This window comes from Channa argus, unplaced genomic scaffold (genome assembly GCF_033026475.1).
Source record: "Channa argus isolate prfri unplaced genomic scaffold, Channa argus male v1.0 Contig067, whole genome shotgun sequence".
NCBI classification, from domain to species: Eukaryota; Metazoa; Chordata; class Actinopteri; order Anabantiformes; family Channidae; genus Channa; species Channa argus.
In genome coordinates, this window is record NW_027125286.1 from 108,257 (window position 1) to 128,400 (window position 20,144).

Here is a 20,144-nt window from a genome sequence, read left to right on the forward strand (position 1 = left end):
AAACAACCTGAAATCACAGAATGGCACAAATAGACAAAAGAGACAAAAAAACAAAAGATTACGCCAGGGTAGTCGCTGAATAAAGGCTGTGTGTCTTTGACAGAGCGGACGATTAAGTCAAGTCAAGTCAAGTGGCTTTTATTGTCATTTCTACTATACACAGTGGTACACAGTACACAGTAGAAACGAGATAACGTTCCTCCAGAACCAAGGTGCTACAAAACAACACAAGCTATGTAAAGTGCATCGAGTTCAACCTAGTGCAAACAGTGCAGATGAAAAACAGTAATGACAGACAGTGTAGATGGACAACACAAAATAACACAGGACAGGACACAAAACCTAAGACAGTGCCGACCAGTAAACCTATTGTGTACTATTTTACAGTACAGTACAGTCAAGTGTGCCAAAGGTGCAAAAAAAGCAGCATGTAAACAGTATACTGCATTTGAATGTCCGGCATGTATAAAGTGCAATTGCAGTGGAATGATTACTGGCTAAAGTTGCAATAGTCGTCGTTCAATTTCAGTGTTGACTATCTGTAGAGGAGTCGCTTTCCTGCATTGCATGCCCTATTCTTTGTTGGAGTTTGTTATATTTTCTATTATATTCTATATTATATTCTTTGTGTTGTTATCATTATGTGAAGAGTGGTAGGTCACAGGACTCACATGGTCAACTTGGTGTGATGTATGTATTCTACGCTACATTCTTTCTTAATTTAGTTTACCCTTGGGACAGAGCAGGAGGTGCATCCTGTTCTGTGAATCTTCTAGTTTAGGACCTGTAGAGCAGGACATACATCATGTGTCCACATTCCTTCTTGGGTGAGAATATCTGGTTGTTCAGTAACCAGATGGTTTGACTTAAAGAAAAGTAATGTATGCATGAAATGTCCAATCACGTGAAGGCATACCCTTCTCTGTTCTGTCCTGTTTACAATAAAAAGAGCTTGCAAGGAGATACTCTTTGGAGTGGCTGTGTTCGGGTGAGTGCAACTGTCACTGAGACCCGCCGGCTCCCCTTGCAGCAAGTAAAAGACAAAGTCGACTTCTGTGTTTATTTCACTGTTGTAGAACTGTACTTTCTGGTGTAATCAGCGCTGTTGTGGTTATTAGAACCCAACATTATTTGGTCCTTCGAGCCGGATTCCAAGAGACGACAGTCATCGAGGAAGGAGAACGACGCACCGAAGTCGGTCGACCGCCGGACGTCTAGGAACGCCCGTTAAAAGACCCAGGACGTGAATTCGTGGCTGGGCCGGTGTTTTTACTAGTCCAATCCTCCCTCGTTGAGTGTCGGCCAACGGAATCCCGGAAGACAGTTCCAGTGAAATTACACGGTGAGTGATCAGTGTGACTCTTGAAAATTATAAATTAGGTTAATCTCCGCCTAAAGAGAGAGGAATTGAAAAATAAAATAAAATAGGTTAATCTCCGCCTAAAGAGAGAGGAAAATAGGTTAATCTCCGCCTAAAGAGAGAGGAAAAAAGGGTTAATCTCTGCCGAAAGAGAGAGGAATTGAAAAATAAAATAAAAAAAGGGTTAATCTCTGCCGAAAGAGAGAGGAATTGAAAAATAAAATAAAAAAGGTTAATCTCTGCCGAAAGAGAGAGGAATTGAAAAATAAAATAAAAAAGGTTAATCTCTGCCGAAAGAGAGAGGAAGTGAAAAATAGAACCTAAAATAAAATAGGTTTAAATAGTCGAAGAAAAAAAAAATAAATAAAAATAAAGCGCGCATAGAGTATGAATGAAATGCATATGTGAATGTGTGTGTGACTGCCACTTGTGTGGACCTCACCTCAGAAGGAAACCTAACGGTGTCAACAGGATTCTTGAGGTTGATGGTAAACACAAAGAAGTGGATTTGGAATAGGTCCGGATAAGGCGTTTTGCCTGAACGGACGAAAGGTTGTCATAATGGGGAACGGAAAAAGTAAGCCTGCCTATGAGGGGGATGCAAAATATATGGATAAATTCAAACCAGGCAGCACTAGTTATTTACCACGATGGGGTAAGAAACATCAGTTTAATGGTAAATTAATTGTTGCAAATTGTCAAACTTTAGTAGAAAAGCTAAAAATTGAAATATGCACTGCACGCGCGAAAGATAAAGACCGGTTGGAGAAAGAATTAAATTGTGCACAGCTGTGGTTAGACCAGACAAATGAAAAGAGAAAAAGGGGGAAAACGAGGGCCAGGAAGAGGAAGTGCATGGGGAGGAGCAAATAGAGATCAGAAAGATGAAGGTTGTTGGAACTGTGGTAATTTTGGACACATTGCGCGAGACTGTAGATACAGACGGCAAATTAGAAACTATCGGCCGCCCTCACACAACCCAAATAATCCATTCTACAAATCTTCAGAATGACTAGAAACGGGAAAATGTCTAAACAAAACTGAAGAGATGATAGATCTAGCAGAAGTTTTATTAAACCGACATGTAGGTAAACAGAGCCCGAATAGATTGTTGAGTGTCCAAGGTAAAAATGTAACCTTTTTGTGTGATTCTGGAGCAGATAAGACGGTGTTGAGAGAATCAGTACCGGGACTTAAAGCTTCCAATCAGATTATATATGTTAAATCAGCTAATGGACTAGTAAATCAACATCACATATCCAAACCAATATGGTTCAAAGATCAAAACACTGGAGAGTCAATTCAAGCTTCTGTTGTCATTTGTCCAGACTGTCCTGTTAATCTCTTAGGGAGAGATCTTCTTTCCAAGTTAAAAATCTCTATAGTCCCCACAACGTTAGGCATGATTGCCTTAGGGAAAGGAGAAGCAGTAGACACATTAGCAATGCAAGGGACAGGAGAACCATACTATTATTGGACTCTAGATTTACCAACACCCGATCCCACTAAGACAGGACAACAGTTGTTAGAAAAACTTAGCCAACAGCAGGAAGGAGAGTTTTTAACCATGAAACCAGAAGACATGCATGTCACATTGAAATATAAAAGTACACCAGGCCCAGATCCATCCTATGACAAGGAGGTGCAGAAATTAGGCCCACAGCGTATAACCTTGAAGTCAATTTACACTGATGGGAAAGGGAGAGCAGGATGCACTGTGCATTTCTCACCGCAAGCCTTTAAGCTGTTTAATGTGCAGTATTCCACACCCCACTTGTCTCTTACTACACCTGTAGGGACAGACTGGGAGGAGATTGGCCCATTTATGATGAAAGCCACCCATATTGCACAGTGGAAAAAGTTATCAAACGGGTGGGAAACGTGTGCATTAACAGGCACAGTGTTTAAAAAAACCTTAGGATGGGTAATAACAGCATCGCCACATACTCATCTAGATGACCCAAACTTTCAAGATGCTGAATGATACACAATTCAAGCTAAAGACAACCCTGATCTTGCAGAAGTCCCAGACACATTTTGGTCAAAAGGCAAAACCGATGTAGGCCTCATGACCACAGCATCACCTGTAACCATTAAACCAAAATCAGATTACAGGCCTAGAGTACGACAATACCCACTGAAGCCTGATGCTGAAGAGGGAATTAAACCAGTGATCAGAGACATGATTGAGGCAGGGATAATAGTTGAGTCACCTCAAGCTCAATGTAACACTCCTATATTTCCCGTGCGAAAGGCAGACACAGATATTTGGAGGATGGTACAAGACCTAAGAGCAGTAAATCAGGCAATTGAAAGCCGTGCACCTTGTGTACCAGACCCACATACTCTGTTGAATCAGTTAAAACCTGATAAGAAATGGTTCACAGTAGTAGATTTGAGTAATGCATTTTTCTCTATTCCTTTAGTAAAAGAATCACAGGGATGGTTTGGTTTCACCTATCAGGGGAAGAAATACACGTACACTAGGTTACCGCAAGGGTTCTGTGATAGCCCTACAATTTTTTCAGCTGAAATACAAAATTGCCTGTCTGATTTTCCAATACCAAAACATAGTCAAGTATTGGTATATGTAGATGACATTTTAATCGCCTCTGACACTCCAGAAAACAATAAACTCACTTCAATAGCACTGTTTAAACATCTAGCTAAAACAGGAAATAAAGCATCTTTGTCAAAACTACAATGGGTAAAACAAAAAGTTAAATTCCTTGGTCATGATCTCTGTGGGGAAGGGCGAAGCATAACCTATGACAGGAAACATGCCATCCTCACAGCCCCAAAACCAGAAACAAAACAACACATGATGCAATTCTTAGGATTGTGTAATTATTGCAGACTGTGGATCCCAAATTATGCCCAAAAGACACAGCCAATGCTGGACATAATATATACTAACCCTATGGCAATGACTCAGAAGGTAGTATGGACACCTGAGGGTGAAGGAGCGTTGACAGAATTAAAGCAAGCACTAACTGGAGCTACTGTGCTAAGCTTACCGAATTACAGCAAGCCTTTTGTGCAAACTGTTGATTGCAAAGGCAATTTTATGACCTCCATGCTTGCACAAAATACCGGAGGCAAATTGAAACCTGTAGCTTATTACTCCAAACGTCTTGATCCTGTAGCAAGTGCACTACCTCATTGTGTTAGAGCAGTGTGTGCAGCAGCTCAAGCAGTACACTGCTCATCTGAAGTTGTGTTATTCCATCCATTGACCCTCCTTGTACCACATGCTGTAGACATTTTGCTGACACAAACAAAAATGACTTTCTTATCACCAGCAAGACATTTATCTGTTCTGTCTACTTTGATGTCACAACCTCACATAACTGTTAAAAGATGCAATATCCTGAACTCTTCTTCACTCATTCCTACTGAAGAAGATGGCAACACACATAGCTGTATAGAACTAACTGAAGAACAATGTAAGCCTAGACAAGACTTACAAGACTTCCCTTTGCAGACAGGAGAGACATGGTTTGTTGACGGTTCATGTTCAAAGACAAATACAGGCCAAACTCAGACAGGATTTGCTGTAGTGACAGATAATAACATTGTGCATGCAGGAAAATTACCATCACATTTGTCAGCTCAAGCAGCTGAAATTATTGCACTTATTGAGGCATGCAAAGCTGCTAGTGGAAAGTGTGTAACTATTTATACTGACAGTCAATACGCCTTTTCCACATTACACTATTTTGCTGCACAGTGGTCACGTAGGGGTATGACAACCTCCACGGGCAAACCAGTGGAACATGCTCCTTTGTTAATAAAGTTACTGGATGCAGTGTTGCTACCAAAAAGAATAGCGGTGTGCAAATGCTCAGCGCACACAAGAAACACAGACCTTGTAACAAAAGGAAATGCTTTTGCAGATAAAATAGCTAAAGAGGCGGCTACAGGACTGCATGGCACATACATACTGACACACATTGACAACAGCACAGTGGAAGAACCAATCTCCACTGATGTTTTGAGAGACATTTAAAAACATTCACCTGACAAAGAGAAACAAATGTGGTTGAAACAAGGGGCTACTATTCATAATGACACCTACTACATTAACAACAAGCCCATCCTTCCTAAAAACCTTTTTAAAACAGCAGCTATTTTGAGCCATGGGCCTTGCCATGTCTCAACAGGAGGGATGATAAGAATGTTAGAGCAGCATTTCCATGCATATGGATTTAATATTTATTCAAAAAACTTTTGTAGAGCCTGTCTTACATGTTGTAAGCACAATGCTCAGGGGAATGATAGACCAAAGAGAGGGAAATTCCCACAAGCAGAACATCCATTTCAGTTTCTGCACATGGATTTTATTGAATTAAATAAATGCAACAACTATAAGTACTGTTTAGTGTTAATTTGTCCATTTTCTAAATGGGTAGAGATATTGCCAAGTAAAAATGCGGATGCATTGACCGTAGCTAAAGCTCTGTGCAAATGTATCATACCTGATCATGGCAAACCACAAAGACTGTACAGTGATAATGGTCCTCACTTTGTGAATGAGGTGGTCAAAAGAATAGCAGACAATCTTGGAATAGAATTAAAAAACCACTGCTCATACCATCCACAAAGTGCAGGGTTAGTGGAAAGAACAAACGGCACTGTAAAGCTAAGGTTAAGAAAAACCATGGAGCAGACAGGGAGAACGTGGGTTGAATGCATTGATCTTGTTAAATTGTATATGAGAATTATACCAACAGAGAATGGTCTAACTCCATTTGAGATTATTTATGGTCGACCATTTAAATTACCTGTATTTATTGATGATGACACAAAAGCTGAGGCAGAACATACTTTAGCAGATTGGATGCTTAAGTTACTAAGAAGTAAAGAAGTCATGAGTGCAAATAATCTGCCAGATAATGTGGTATCCTTGCAGGACAGCCAAATTGAACCTGGAGATCTGGTGCTGATTAAAGTCATCAAAAGGAAGTGCTGGTCCAACCCTCGCTGGGAGGGACCCTACAAAGTCATCCTGTCCACACCAACTGCTGTGAAGATTGAGGAGAGAGCCACCTGGATACATCGTAGCCATTGTAAGAGAGTGACCTCACTGGCCTGCGTCGAGTAGCAGTGGCAGTCCGGCTACAAAGGGTGGGAGGAAACTCCTGGTCTCAAACCGGTGAAGAAATCATCTGATCTGCGCTCACTAATCATGGCCATGTGGTGGAAACTCATTCTGGCTACATTCCTAGCAGGTACACTCTTAGTATTTTCCCAGCAGGAGCAGAAACAGAGACGATCGAAGAGATGGACACACATACACACAGATGACTGGGACTGGATCAACACTGACTCAAAACATCCATGGGAAGCGATGTTCCAGATGAGTTTAAACACCGATCAGAGGGGGGAAGATTTATTCTCACATTATTTCCACATGTAGGAGTGGCAAAAAATGCGTTGAGACTAGAAACTGTTGATTACCGATTTCAAGTGTTTGTGAACCAATCTGTTAAAATTGATGAAGGTCAAAACAGGGAAATAGATGCCTTAAGACTCATGAGCCTTCAGAATAGGATGGTATTGGACCTCCTGACTGCTTCTGAAGGAGGAGTCTGTGTGAAATTAGGAACAGCTTGTTGTACATACATACCTGATGAAGTAAACACAAACATTTCAGATGCTATGAATGTGTTGAAGGATTTACAAAAGGTAATGTCCCAAGACCATATTCAGCAGAACCAAATTGGTTGTCATGGTTTCTGTCTGGGTCTTGGTGGCAAATGTTGTTAAAATTTTTAACTCCATTTTTCATTATGTTACTTGTATTTTTCCTATTCTTTGCTTGTATTGTGCCTTGTTTAAGATCTATGGTGTCTAAGATGCTTAATCAGACTTTTTCTGTTTATGTGCTGTTACAAAGAATGGGTATTGAAGAATCAAACTTCAATGAATCACAATAACTAGATAAAGCTGGTTAAAAGGATGTGTGATATGTGATAACTATGTTATGGAAAATGACACTGGTACTGAAAATAGGAAACTAAGTGGTACTCATGTAGAAAATAACATAACAGTTTTCACATACTGATAAACAGGAGGGAATGTTGGAGTTTGTTATATTTTCTATTATATTCTATATTATATTCTTTGTGTTGTTATCATTATGTGAAGAGTGGTAGGTCACAGGACTCACATGGTCAACTTGGTGTGATGTATGTATTCTACGCTACATTCTTTCTTAATTTAGTTTACCCTTGGGACAGAGCAGGAGGTGCATCCTGTTCTGTGAATCTTCTAGTTTAGGACCTGTAGAGCAGGACATACATCATGTGTCCACATTCCTTCTTGGGTGAGAATATCTGGTTGTTCAGTAACCAGATGGTTTGACTTAAAGAAAAGTAATGTATGCATGAAATGTCCAATCACGTGAAGGCATACCCTTCTCTGTTCTGTCCTGTTTACAATAAAAAGAGCTTGCAAGGAGATACTCTTTGGAGTGGCTGTGTTCGGGTGAGTGCAACTGTCACTGAGACCCGCCGGCTCCCCTTGCAGCAAGTAAAAGACAAAGTCGACTTCTGTGTTTATTTCACTGTTGTAGAACTGTACTTTCTGGTGTAATCAGCGCTGTTGTGGTTATTAGAACCCAACATTTTTGGTGCACGCGATATGGCAAACAGCATGTCGAAAAAGGGTTATGCGAGACTACTGAAGAAAGTTAAGAACCAATTTCTAAACAGCCTTAGTTTTGACAAGCCGACCACATACTATTAATCGAAATTGAGACTTTCTCCCATGATAAATAGCTGCGCTTGCAGAAGCAGCCCTAGGATGTCAATTACAAGAGCTTGAATCTCCTCTCCACACTGCACTGGCATAGCGTTGGACCGATCAGCCTCTACATATGAGCATGGTCCCCATTAAGCTGAGAAAGTACCTAATGTGCACTAGGAGGTTTGAAAGCCCCTTAGAGTCGACCTTGCATGATGATGTGTCGCTTTGTGGTTAGATGCTACCCTCTGGAATTGACACCCTACGTGGCCAGTTTCTGTAGTGTAGTGGTTATCACATTCGCCTAACACGCGAAAGGTCCCTGGTTCGAAACCAGGCAGAAACACTGTTGCTGTCAGTGCACAGTCAGCCTGGTTAGAGTGTCTTGTAAAAGGGGTTGTCTCAGTTCTAACAATGCGAAAGGCAACACTTTTGGTTTTAGTACTACAAAGTTCCATAAAGATCTTGTCATCCCAAAGCCCCTTAGAAGTAATCTTTCGCGCCTCACACGCGAAAGGTCCCTGGTTCGAAACCAGGCAGAAACACTATTGTTGTTATTTTAAGATGACATGCACACTCAAGCTGTGTCAGTGGGTTGACTAAGTTCTTACGAATGCTTGCTCAGTAAAACAACCTGAAATCACAGAATGGCACAAATAGACAAAAGAGACAAAAAAACAAAAGATTACGCCAGGGTAGTCGCTGAATAAAGGCTGTGTGTCTTTGACAGAGCGGACGATTAAGTCAAGTCAAGTCAAGTGGCTTTTATTGTCATTTCTATTATACACAGTGGTACACAGTACACAGTAGAAATGAGATAACGTTCCTCCAGAACCAAGGTGCTACAAAACAACACAAGCTATGTAAAGTGCATCGAGTTCAACCTAGTGCAAACAGTGCAGATGAAAAACAGTAATGACAGACAGTGTAGATGGACAACACAAAATAACACAGGACAGGACACAAAACCTAAGACAGTGCCGACCAGTAAACCTATTGTATACTATTTTACAGTACAGTACAGTCAAGTGTGCCAAAGGTGCAAGAAAAGCAGCATGTAAACAGTATACTGCATTTGAATGTCCGGCATGTATAAAGTGCAATTGCAGTGGAATGATTACTGGCTAAAGTTGCAATAGTCGTCGTTCAATTTCAGTGTTGACTATCTGTTGAGGAGTCCCTTTCCTGCATTGCATGCCCTATTCTTGGTGCACGCGATATGGCAAACAGCATGTCGAAAAAGGGTTATGCGAGACTACTGAAGAAAGTTAAGAAATGTAACCGCAAGGGGGCACAAGCCAGTGTCTTCTTGTGCCAGTCCCAAGTCTGGATAAATGCAGAGGGTTGTGGCAGGAAGGGCATCCGACGTAAAACACATGCCAAATCAAACATGCGAATCGTGACAAAGGCTTCCATACCGGATCGGTCGGGGCCCGGGTCAACAACGACCGCCACCGGTGCTGTTGACCTACAGGGTACCGGTGGAAATTGGACTACTGTTGGTCGAAGACGAAGAAGAAGAGGAGGAAGGTGTGTTCGTAGGCAGAGAGAGAAGAGGAAAGCTAAGAATGTAGGACTGACAGTAGGGACTTTGAATGTTGGTACTATGACAGGGAAGGCTAGGGAGTTGATCGACATGATGCAGAGAAGGAAGGTGGACATACTGTGTGTCCAGGAGACCAGGTGGAAAGGTAGCAAGGCTAGAAGCTTAGGAGCAGGGTTCAAGTTGTTTTACCATGGGTCAGATAGGAAGAGAAATGGAGTAGGAGTTATATTGAAAGAGGATTTTGTGAGGAATGTTCTAGAGGTGAAAAGAGTATCAGACAGGTTGATGAGCCTGAAGCTGGAAGTTGAAGGGGTGATGTTCAATGTTGTGAGTGGTTATGCCCCACAGGTAGGATGTGAGTTAGAAGAGAAGGAGAAATTCTGGAGTGAGTTAGATGAAGTGATGCAGAGCATCCCCAGAGGTGAGAGAGTTGTCATTGGTGCAGATTTCAATGGGCATGTAGGTGAAGGGAACAGAGGTGATGAGACTGTTATGGGCAGGTTTGGTGTTCAGGACAGGAACGCAGAAGGTCAGATGGTGGTTGACTTTGCAAAGAGAATGGAAATGGCTGTAGTAAACACTTTCTTTCAGAAGAGGCAGGAACATAGGGTGACGTACAAGAGCGGAGGGAGAAGCACTCAGGTAGACTACATCTTATGTAGACGTTGTAATCTGAAAGAGATCAGTGACTGTAAAGCATTGGTAGGGGAGAGTGTAGCCAGACAACACAGGATGGTGGTGTGCAAAATGATGCTGGTGGTGAGGAAGATAAGGAGGATTAAGGCAGAGCAGAGGACGAAGTGGTGGAAGTTGAAAAAGGAAGAATGTCGTTTAGTTTTCAGGGAGGAGCTGAGACAGACTCTGGGTGGTTTGGAGGTGCTTCCAGATGACTGGACTACTACAGCTAATTTGATCAGGGAGACAGGTAGGAGGGTACTCGGTGTGTCATCTGGAAAGAGGAAAGCGGACAAGGAGACTTGGTGGTGGAACGAGGCAGTTCAGGAGTGTATACAGAGAAAGAGGTTAGCTAAGAAGAAGTGGGACACTGAGAGGACTGAAGAGAGTAGACAGGAGTACAGGGAGATACAGCGTAAGGTGAAGATAGAGGTGGCAAAGGCCAAACAAAGAGCATATGAGGACTTGTATGCTAGGTTGGACACTAAAGAGGGAGAGGTGGATTTGTACAGGTTGGCCAGACAAAGAGATAGAGATGGAAAGGATGTGCAGCAGGTTAGGGTGATTAAAGATAAGGATGGAAATGTATTGACAGGTGCCAGTAGTGTGATGGGAAGATGGAAGGAGTACTTTGAAGAGTTGATGAACGAGGAAAATGAAAGGGAACGAAGAGTAGAAGAGGTGACTGTTGTGAAGCAGGAAGTAGCAAAGATTAGTAAGAGTGAAGTGAGGAGGACATTGAAGAGGATGAAGAGTGGAAAGGTAGTTGGTCCTGATGACATACCTGTGGAGGTATGGAAGTGTCTAGGAGAGGTGGCAGTAGAGTTTTTGACTAGTTTGTTTAACAAGATCTTGGAGAGTGAGAGGATGCCAGAGGACTGGAGGAAAAGTGTACTGGTACCAATTTTTAAGAACAAGGGAGATGCGCAGAGCTGTGGCAACTACAGAGGAATAAAGCTGATGAGTCACACAATGAAGTTGTGGGAAAGAGTAGTGGAAGCTCGGCTAAGGGCAGAGGTGAACATTTGTGAGCAGCAATATGGTTTCATGCCTAGAAAGAGTACAACAGATGCAGTATTTGCTTTGAGGACGCTGATGGAGAAGTACAGAGAGGGTCATAGGGAGTTGCATTGTGTCTTCGTAGATTTAGAAAAAGCGTATGACAGGGTGCCGAGAGAGGAGCTGTGGTATTGTATGAGGACGTCTGGAGTGGCAGAGAAGTATGTTAGAGTGGTGCAGGACATGTATGAGAGCTGTAAGACAGTGGTGAGGTGTGCTGTAGGTGTGACAGAGGAGTTCAAGGTGGAGGTGGGTCTGCATCAAGGATCGGCTTTGAGCCCCTTCTTGTTTGCTCTGGTGATGGACAGACTGACAGATGAGGTTAGACAAGAATCTCCCTGGACTATGATGTTTGCAGATGACATTGTTATTTGTAGTGAGAGCAGGGAGCAGGTGGAGGAAAATCTAGAGAAGTGGAGGTCTGCTCTGGAAAACAGAGGAATGAAGCTTAGCCGCAGCAAGACAGAATACATGTGTGTGAATGAGAGGGACCCAGGTGGAACGGTGAGGTTACAGGGAGCAGAGGTGAAGAAGGTGCAGGACTTTAAGTATTTAGGGTCAACGGTTCAGAGCAACGGTGAGTGTGGAAAAGAGGTGAAGAGGCGAGTGCAGGCAGGTTGGAACGGGTGGAGAAAAGTGTCAGGTGTGTTGTGTGATAAAAGAGTATCAGCGAGAATGAAAGGAAAGGTGTTCAAGACGGTGGTGAGACCAGCAATGTTGTTCGGCTTAGAGACTGTTGCACTGAAGAAAAGACAGGAGGCAGAGCTGGAGGTTGCAGAGCTTAAGATGTTGAGGTTCTCTTTGGGAGTGACGAGGATGGACAGGATCAGGAATGAGTACATCAGAGGGACAGCTCATGTTAGATGTTTTGGAGATAAAGTCAGAGAGGCCAGATTGAGGTGGTTTGGACATGTTCAGAGGAGAAACTGTGAATATATCGGTAGAAGGATGCTGAGGTTGGAGCTGCCAGGCAGGAGGTCTAGAGGAAGACCAAAGAGGAGATTTATGGATGTAGTGAGGGAGGACATGAAGTTAGTTGGTGTGAGAGAAGAGGATGCAGAGGACAGAGTTAGATGGAGGCACATGATTCGCTGTGGCGACCCCTGAAAGGGAGCAGCCGAAAGGAAAAGAAGACTGAAGAAAGTTAAGAACCAATTTCTAAACAGCCTTAGTTTGGACAAGCCGACCACATACTATTAATCGAAATAGAGAATTTCTCCCATGATAAATAGCTGCACTTGCAGCAGCAGCCCTAGGATGTCAATTACAAGAGCTTCAATCTCCTCTCCACACTGCACTGGCATAGCGTTGGACCGATCAGCCTCTACATATGAGCATGGTCCCCATTAAGCTGAGAAAGTACCTATTGTGCACTAGGAGGTTTGAAAACCTCTTAGAGTCGACCTTGCATGATGATGTGTCGCTTTGTGGTTAGATGCTACCCTCTGGAATTGACACCCTACGTGGCCAGTTTCTGTAGTGTAGTGGTTATCACATTCGCCTAACACGCGAAAGGTCCCTGGTTCGAAACCAGGCAGAAACACTGTTGCTGTCAGTGCACAGTCAGCCTGGTTGGAGTGTCTTGTAAAAGGGGTTGTCTCAGTTCTAACAATGCGAAAGGCAACACTTTTGGTTTTAGTACTACAAAGTTCCATAAAGATCTTCTCATCCCAAAGCCCCTTAGGAGTAATCTTCCGCGACTGTTTTATTCACTTTGCTGGGAAGCTACGCTCTGAAGAAGTTTGTCAAAGTGGCCGGTTTCTGTGGTGTAGCGGTTATCACGTTCGCCTCACACGTGAAAGGTCCCTGGTTCGAAACCAGGAAGAAACACTCCTGTTGTTATTTTAAGATGACATGCACACTCAAGCTGTGTCAGTGGGTTGACTAAGTTCTTACGAATGCTTGCTCAGTAAAACAACCTGAAATCACAGAATGGCACAAATAGACAAAAGAGACAAAAAAACAAAAGATTACGCCAGGGTAGTCGCTGAATAAAGGCTGTGTGTCTTTGACAGAGCGGACGATTAAGTCAAGTCAAGTCAAGTGGCTTTTATTGTCATTTCTACTATACACAGTGGTACACAGTACACAGTAGAAACGAGATAACGTTCCTCCAGAACCAAGGTGCTACAAAACAACACAAGCTATGTAAAGTGCATCGAGTTCAACCTAGTGCAAACAGTGCAGATGAAAAACAGTAATGACAGACAGTGTAGATGGACAACACAAAATAACACAGGACAGGACACAAAACCTAAGACAGTGCCGACCAGTAAACCTATTGTATACTATTTTACAGTACAGTACAGTCAAGTGTGCCAAAGGTGCAAAAAAAGCAGCATGTAAACAGTATACTGCATTTGAATGTCCGGCATGTATAAAGTGCAATTGCAGTGGAATGATTACTGGCTAAAGTTGCAATAGTCGTCGTTCAATTTCAGTGTTGACTATCTGTTGAGGAGTCCCTTTCCTGCATTGCATGCCCTATTCTTGGTGCACGCGATATGGCAAACAGCATGTCGAAAAAGGGTTATGCGAGACTACTGAAAAAAGTTAAGAACCAATTTCTAAACAGCCTTAGTTTGGACAAGCCGACCACATACTATTAATCGAAATTGAGACTTTCTCCCATGATAAATAGCTGCGCTTGCAGAAGCAGCCCTAGGATGTCAATTACAAGAGCTTCAATCTCCACTCCACACTGCACTGGCATAGTGTTGGACCGATCAGCCTCTACATATGAGCATATGGTCCTCATTAAGCTGAGAAAGTACCTATTGTGCACTAGGAGGTTTGAAAGCCCCTTAGAGTCGACCTTGTAAAATAACACAGGACAGGACAAAAAACCTAAGATAGTGACGACCAGTAAACCTATTGTATACTATTTTACAGTACAGTACAGTCAAGTGTGCCAAAGGTACAAAAAAAGCAGCATGTAAACAGTATAGTGCATTTGAATGTCCGGCATGTATACAGTGTAGTGGTTATCACATTCGCCTAACACGCGAAAGGTCCCTGGTTCGAAACCAGGCAGAAACACTGTTGCTGTCCATTATTATCTGCACAGTCATCCTGGTTGGAGTGTCTTGTAAAAGGGGTTGTCTAAGTTCTAACAATGCGAAAGGCAACACTTTTGGTTTTAGTACTACAAAGTTCCATAAAGATCTTGTCATCCCAAAGCCCCTTAGAAGTAATATTCCGCGACTGTTTTATTCACTTTGCTGGGAAGCTACGCTCTGAAGAAGTTTGTCAAAGTGGCCGGTTTCTGTGGTGTAGCGGTTATCACGTTCGCCTCACACGCGAAAGGTCCCTGGTTCGAAACCAGGCAGAAACACTATTGTTGTTATTTTAAGATGACATGCACACTCAAGCTGTGTCAGTGGGTTGACTAAGTTCTTACGAATGCTTGCTCAGTAAAACAACCTGAAATCACAGAATGGCACAAATAGACAAAAGAGACAAAAAAACAAAAGATTACGCCAGGGTAGTCGCTGAATAAAGGCTGTGTGTCTTTGACAGAGCGGACGATTAAGTCAAGTCAAGTCAAGTCAAGTCAAGTGGCTTTTATTGTCATTTCTACTATACACAGTGGTACACAGTACACAGTAGAAACGAGATAACGTTCCTCCAGAACCAAGGTGCTACAAAACAACACAAGCTATGTAAAGTGCATCGAGTTCAACCTAGTGCAAACAGTGCAGATGAAAAACAGTAATGACAGACAGTGTAGATGGACAACACAAAATAACACAGGACAGGACACAAAACCTAAGACAGTGCCGACCAGTAAACCTATTGTATACTATTTTACAGTACAGTACAGTCAAGTGTGCCAAAGGTGCAAGAAAAGCAGCATGTAAACAGTATACTGCATTTGAATGTCCGGCATGTATAAAGTGCAATTGCAGTGGAATGATTACTGGCTAAAGTTGCAATAGTCGTCGTTCAATTTCAGTGTTGACTATCTGTTGAGGAGTCCCTTTCCTGCATTGCATGCCCTATTCTTGGTGCACGCGATATGGCAAACAGCATGTCGAAAAAGGGTTATGCGAGACTACTGAAGAAAGTTAAGAACCAATTTCTAAACAGCCTTAGTTTGGACAAGCCGACCACATACTATTAATCAAAATTGAGACTTTCTCCCATGATAAATAGCTGCGCTTGCAGAAGCAGCCCTAGGATGTCAATTACAAGAGCTTCAATCTCCTCTCCACACTGCACTGGCATAGCGTTGGACCGATCAGCCTCTACATATGAGCATGGTCCCCATTAAGCTGAGAAAGTACCTATTGTGCACTAGGAGGTTTGAAAGCCCCTTAGAGTCGACCTTGCATGATGATGTGTCGCTTTGTGGTTAGATGCTACCCTCTGGAATTGACACCCTACGTGGCCGGTTTCTGTGGTGTAGCGGTTATTATGTTCGCCTCACACGCGAAACGTCCCTGGTTCGAAACCAGGCAGAAACACTCTTGTTGTTATTTTAAGATGACATGCACACTCAAGCTGTGTCAGTGGGTTGACTAAGTTCTTACGAATTCTTGCTCAGTAAAACAACCTGAAATCACAGAATGGCACAAATAGACAAAAGAGACAAAAAAACAAAAGATTAGGCCAGGGTAGTCGCTGAATAAAGGCTGTGTGTCTTTGACAGAGCGGACGATTAAGTCAAGTCAAGTCAAGTGGCTTTTATTGTCATTTCTATTATACACAGTGGTACACAGTACACAGTAGAAATGAGATAACGTTCCTCCAGAACCAAGGTGCTACAAAACAACACAAGCTATGTAAAGTGCATCGAGTTCAACCTAGTGCAAACAGTGCAGATGAAAAACAGTAATGACAGACAGTGTAGACGGACAACACAAAATAACACAGGACAGGACAAAAAACCTAAGATAGTGCCGACCAGTAAACCTATTGTATACTATTTTACAGTACAGTACAGTCAAGTGTGCCAAAGGTACAAAAAAAGCAGCATGTAAACAGTATAGTGCATTTGAATGTCCGGCATGTATACAGTTCAATTGCAGTGGAATGATTACTGGCTAAAGTTGCAATAGTCGTCTTTCAATTTCAGTTTTGACTATCTGTTGAGGAGTCCCTTTCCTGCATTGCATTCCCTATTCTTGGTGCACGCGATATGGCAAACAGCATGTCGAAAAAGGGTTATGCGAGACTACTGAAGAAAGTTAAGAACCAATTTCTAAACAGCCTTTGTTTGGACAAGCCGACCACGACCACGATAAATAGCTGCACTTGCAGCAGCAGCCCTAGGATGTCAATTACAAGAGCTTCAATCTCCTCTCCACACTGCACTGGCATAGCGTTGGACCGATCAGCCTCTACATATGAGCATGGTCCCCATTAAGCTGAGAAAGTACCTATTGTGCACTAGGAGGTTTGAAAGCCCCTTAGAGTCGACCTTGCATGATGATGTGTCGCTTTGTGGTTAGATGCTACCCTCTGAAAGTGCCACCCTACGTGGCCAGTTTCTGTAGTGTAGTGGTTATCACATTCGCCTAACACGCGAAAGGTCCCTGGTTCGAAACCAGGCAGAAACACTGTTGCTGTCCATTATTATCTGCACAGTCAGCCTGGTTGGAGTGTCTTGTAAAAGGGGTTGTCTCAGTTCTAACAATGAGAAAGGCAACACTTTTGGTTTTAGTACTACAAAGTTCCATAAAGATCTTGTCATCCCAAAGCCCCTTAGGAGTAATCTTCCGCGACTGTTTTATTCACTTTGCTGGGAAGCTACGCTCTGAAGAAGTTTGTCAAAGTGGCCGGTTTCTGTGGTGTAGCGGTTATCACGTTCGCCTCACACGCGAAAGGTCCCTGGTTCGAAACCAGGCAGAAACACTCTTGTTGTTATTTTAAGATGACATGCACACTCAAGCTGTGTCAGTGGGTTGACTAAGTTCTTACGAATGCTTGCTCAGTAAAACAACCTGAAATCACAGAATGGCACAAATAGACAAAAGAGACAAAAAAACAAAAGATTACGCCAGGGTAGTCGCTGAATAAAGGCTGTGTGTCTTTGACAGAGCGGACGATTAAGTCAAGTCAAGTCAAGTCAAGTCAAGTGGCTTTTATTGTCATTTCTACTATACACAGTGGTACACAGTACACAGTAGAAACGAGATAACGTTCCTCCAGAACCAAGGTGCTACAAAACAACACAAACTATGTAAAGTGCATCGAGTTCAACCTAGTGTAAACAGTGCAGATGAAAAACAGTACAGACAGACAGTGTAGACGGACAACACAAAATAACACAGGACAGGACAAAAAACCTAAGATAGTGCCGACCAGTAAACCTATTGTATACTATTTTACAGTACAGTACAGTCAAGTGTGCCAAAGGTACAAAAAAAGCAGCATGTAAACAGTATAGTGCATTTGAATGTCCGGCATGTATACAGTGCAATTGCAGTGGAGTGATTACTGGCTAAAGTTGCAATAGTCGTTGTTCAATTTCAGTTTTGACTATCTGTTGAGGAGTCCCTTTCCTGCATTGCATGCCCTATTCTTGGTGCACGCGATATGGCAAACAGCATGTCGAAAAAGGGTTATGCGAGACTACTGAAGAAAGTTAAGAAATGTAACCGCAAGGGGGCACAAGCCAGTGTCTTCTTGTGCCAGTCCCAAGTCTGGATAAATGCAGAGGGTTGTGGCAGGAAGGGCATCCGACGTAAAACACATGCCAAATCAAACATGCGAATCGTGACAAAGGCTTCCATACCGGATCGGTCGGGGCCCGGGTCAACAACGACCGCCACCGGTGCTGTTGACCTACAGGGTACCGGTGGAAATTGGACTACTGTTGGTCGAAGACGAAGAAGAAGAGGAGGAAGGTGTGTTCGTAAGCAGAGAGAGAAGAGGAAAGCTAAGAATGTAGGACTGACAGTAGGGACTTTGAATGTTGGTACTATGACAGGGAAGGCTAGGGAGTTGATCGACATGATGCAGAGAAGGAAGGTGGACATACTGTGTGTCCAGGAGACCAGGTGGAAAGGTAGCAAGGCTAGAAGCTTAGGAGCAGGGTTCAAGTTGTTTTACCATGGGTCAGATAGGAAGAGAAATGGAGTAGGAGTTATATTGAAAGAGGATTTTGTGAGGAATGTTCTAGAGGTGAAAAGAGTATCAGACAGGTTGATGAGCCTGAAGCTGGAAGTTGAAGGGGTGATGTTCAATGTTGTGAGTGGTTATGCCCCACAGGTAGGATGTGAGTTAGAAGAGAAGGAGAAATTCTGGAGTGAGTTAGATGAAGTGATGCAGAGCATCCCCAGAGGTGAGAGAGTTGTCATTGGTGCAGATTTCAATGGGCATGTAGGTGAAGGGAACAGAGGTGATGAGACTGTTATGGGCAGGTTTGGTGTTCAGGACAGGAACGCAGAAGGTCAGATGGTGGTTGACTTTGCAAAGAGAATGGAAATGGCTGTAGTAAACACTTTCTTTCAGAAGAGGCAGGAACATAGGGTGACGTACAAGAGCGGAGGGAGAAGCACTCAGGTAGACTACATCTTATGTAGACGTTGTAATCTGAAAGAGATCAGTGACTGTAAAGCATTGGTAGGGGAGAGTGTAGCCAGACAACACAGGATGGTGGTGTGCAAAATGATGCTGGTGGTGAGGAAGATAAGGAGGATTAAGGCAGAGCAGAGGACGAAGTGGTGGAAGTTGAAAAAGGAAGAATGTCGTTTAGTTTTCAGGGAGGAGCTGAGACAGACTCTGGGTGGTTTGGAGGTGCTTCCAGATGACTGGATTACTACAGCTAATTTGATCAGGGAGACAGGTAGGAGGGTACTCGGTGTGTCATCTGGAAAGAGGAAAGCGGACAAGGAGACTTGGTGGTGGAACGAGGCAGTTCAGGAGTGTATACAGAGAAAGAGGTTAGCTAAGAAGAAGTGGGACACTGAGAGGACTGAAGAGAGTAGACAGGAGTACAGGGAGATACAGCGTAAGGTGAAGATAGAGGTGGCAAAGGCCAAACAAAGAGCATATGAGGACTTGTATGCTAGGTTGGACACTAAAGAGGGAGAGGTGGATTTGTACAGGTTGGCCAGACAAAGAGATAGAGATGGAAAGGATGTGCAGCAGGTTAGGGTGATTAAAGATAAGGATGGAAATGTATTGACAGGTGCCAGTAGTGTGATGGGAAGATGGAAGGAGTACTTTGAAGAGTTGATGAACGAGGAAAATGAAAGGGAACGAAGAGTAGAAGAGGTGACTGTTGTGAAGCAGGAAGTAGCAAAGATTAGTAAGAGTGAAGTGAGGAGGACATTGAAGAGGATGAAGAGTGGAAAGGTAGTTGGTCCTGATGACATACCTGTGGAGGTATGGAAGTGTCTAGGAGAGGTGGCAGTAGAGTTTTTGACTAGTTTGTTTAACAAGATCTTGGAGAGTGAGAGGATGCCAGAGGACTGGAGGAAAAGTGTACTGGTACCAATTTTTAAGAACAAGGGAGATGCGCAGAGCTGTGGCAACTACAGAGGAATAAAGCTGATGAGTCACACAATGAAGTTGTGGGAAAGAGTAGTGGAAGCTCGGCTAAGGGCAGAGGTGAACATTTGTGAGCAGCAATATGGTTTCATGCCTAGAAAGAGTACAACAGATGCAGTATTTGCTTTGAGGACGCTGATGGAGAAGTACAGAGAGGGTCATAGGGAGTTGCATTGTGTCTTCGTAGATTTAGAAAAAGCGTATGACAGGGTGCCGAGAGAGGAGCTGTGGTATTGTATGAGGACGTCTGGAGTGGCA

General features: G+C 43.1%; 1 long non-coding RNA gene and 8 other non-coding genes across 9 annotated transcripts; all 9 read left to right on the plus strand.

The window, feature by feature from the left end:
* The first annotated feature begins 585 nt into the window (after positions 1-585).
* LOC137120220 (uncharacterized) lies at positions 586-7,906 on the plus strand. Its single transcript, XR_010913721.1, has 2 exons — positions 586-1,380; positions 1,429-7,906. It is a non-coding gene; the product is annotated as an uncharacterized lncRNA (long non-coding RNA).
* A 474-nt stretch (positions 7,907-8,380) lies between these two features.
* Positions 8,381-8,453, plus strand: trnav-aac (transfer RNA valine (anticodon AAC)). The gene has a single exon. It is a non-coding gene; the product is annotated as a tRNA-Val (tRNA).
* A 4,404-nt stretch (positions 8,454-12,857) lies between these two features.
* On the plus strand, positions 12,858-12,930 carry trnav-aac (transfer RNA valine (anticodon AAC)). Its single transcript has one exon. It is a non-coding gene; the product is annotated as a tRNA-Val (tRNA).
* A 214-nt stretch (positions 12,931-13,144) lies between these two features.
* trnav-cac (transfer RNA valine (anticodon CAC)) lies at positions 13,145-13,217 on the plus strand. The gene has a single exon. It is a non-coding gene; the product is annotated as a tRNA-Val (tRNA).
* Positions 13,218-14,355: 1,138 nt separating this feature from the next.
* On the plus strand, positions 14,356-14,426 carry trnav-aac (transfer RNA valine (anticodon AAC)). The gene has a single exon. It is a non-coding gene; the product is annotated as a tRNA-Val (tRNA).
* Positions 14,427-14,648: 222 nt separating this feature from the next.
* On the plus strand, positions 14,649-14,721 carry trnav-cac (transfer RNA valine (anticodon CAC)). Its single transcript has one exon. It is a non-coding gene; the product is annotated as a tRNA-Val (tRNA).
* A 1,059-nt stretch (positions 14,722-15,780) lies between these two features.
* trnav-cac (transfer RNA valine (anticodon CAC)) lies at positions 15,781-15,853 on the plus strand. Its single transcript has one exon. It is a non-coding gene; the product is annotated as a tRNA-Val (tRNA).
* A 1,022-nt stretch (positions 15,854-16,875) lies between these two features.
* On the plus strand, positions 16,876-16,948 carry trnav-aac (transfer RNA valine (anticodon AAC)). Its single transcript has one exon. It is a non-coding gene; the product is annotated as a tRNA-Val (tRNA).
* A 222-nt stretch (positions 16,949-17,170) lies between these two features.
* trnav-cac (transfer RNA valine (anticodon CAC)) lies at positions 17,171-17,243 on the plus strand. The gene has a single exon. It is a non-coding gene; the product is annotated as a tRNA-Val (tRNA).
* The last annotated feature ends 2,901 nt before the right edge of the window (positions 17,244-20,144 follow it).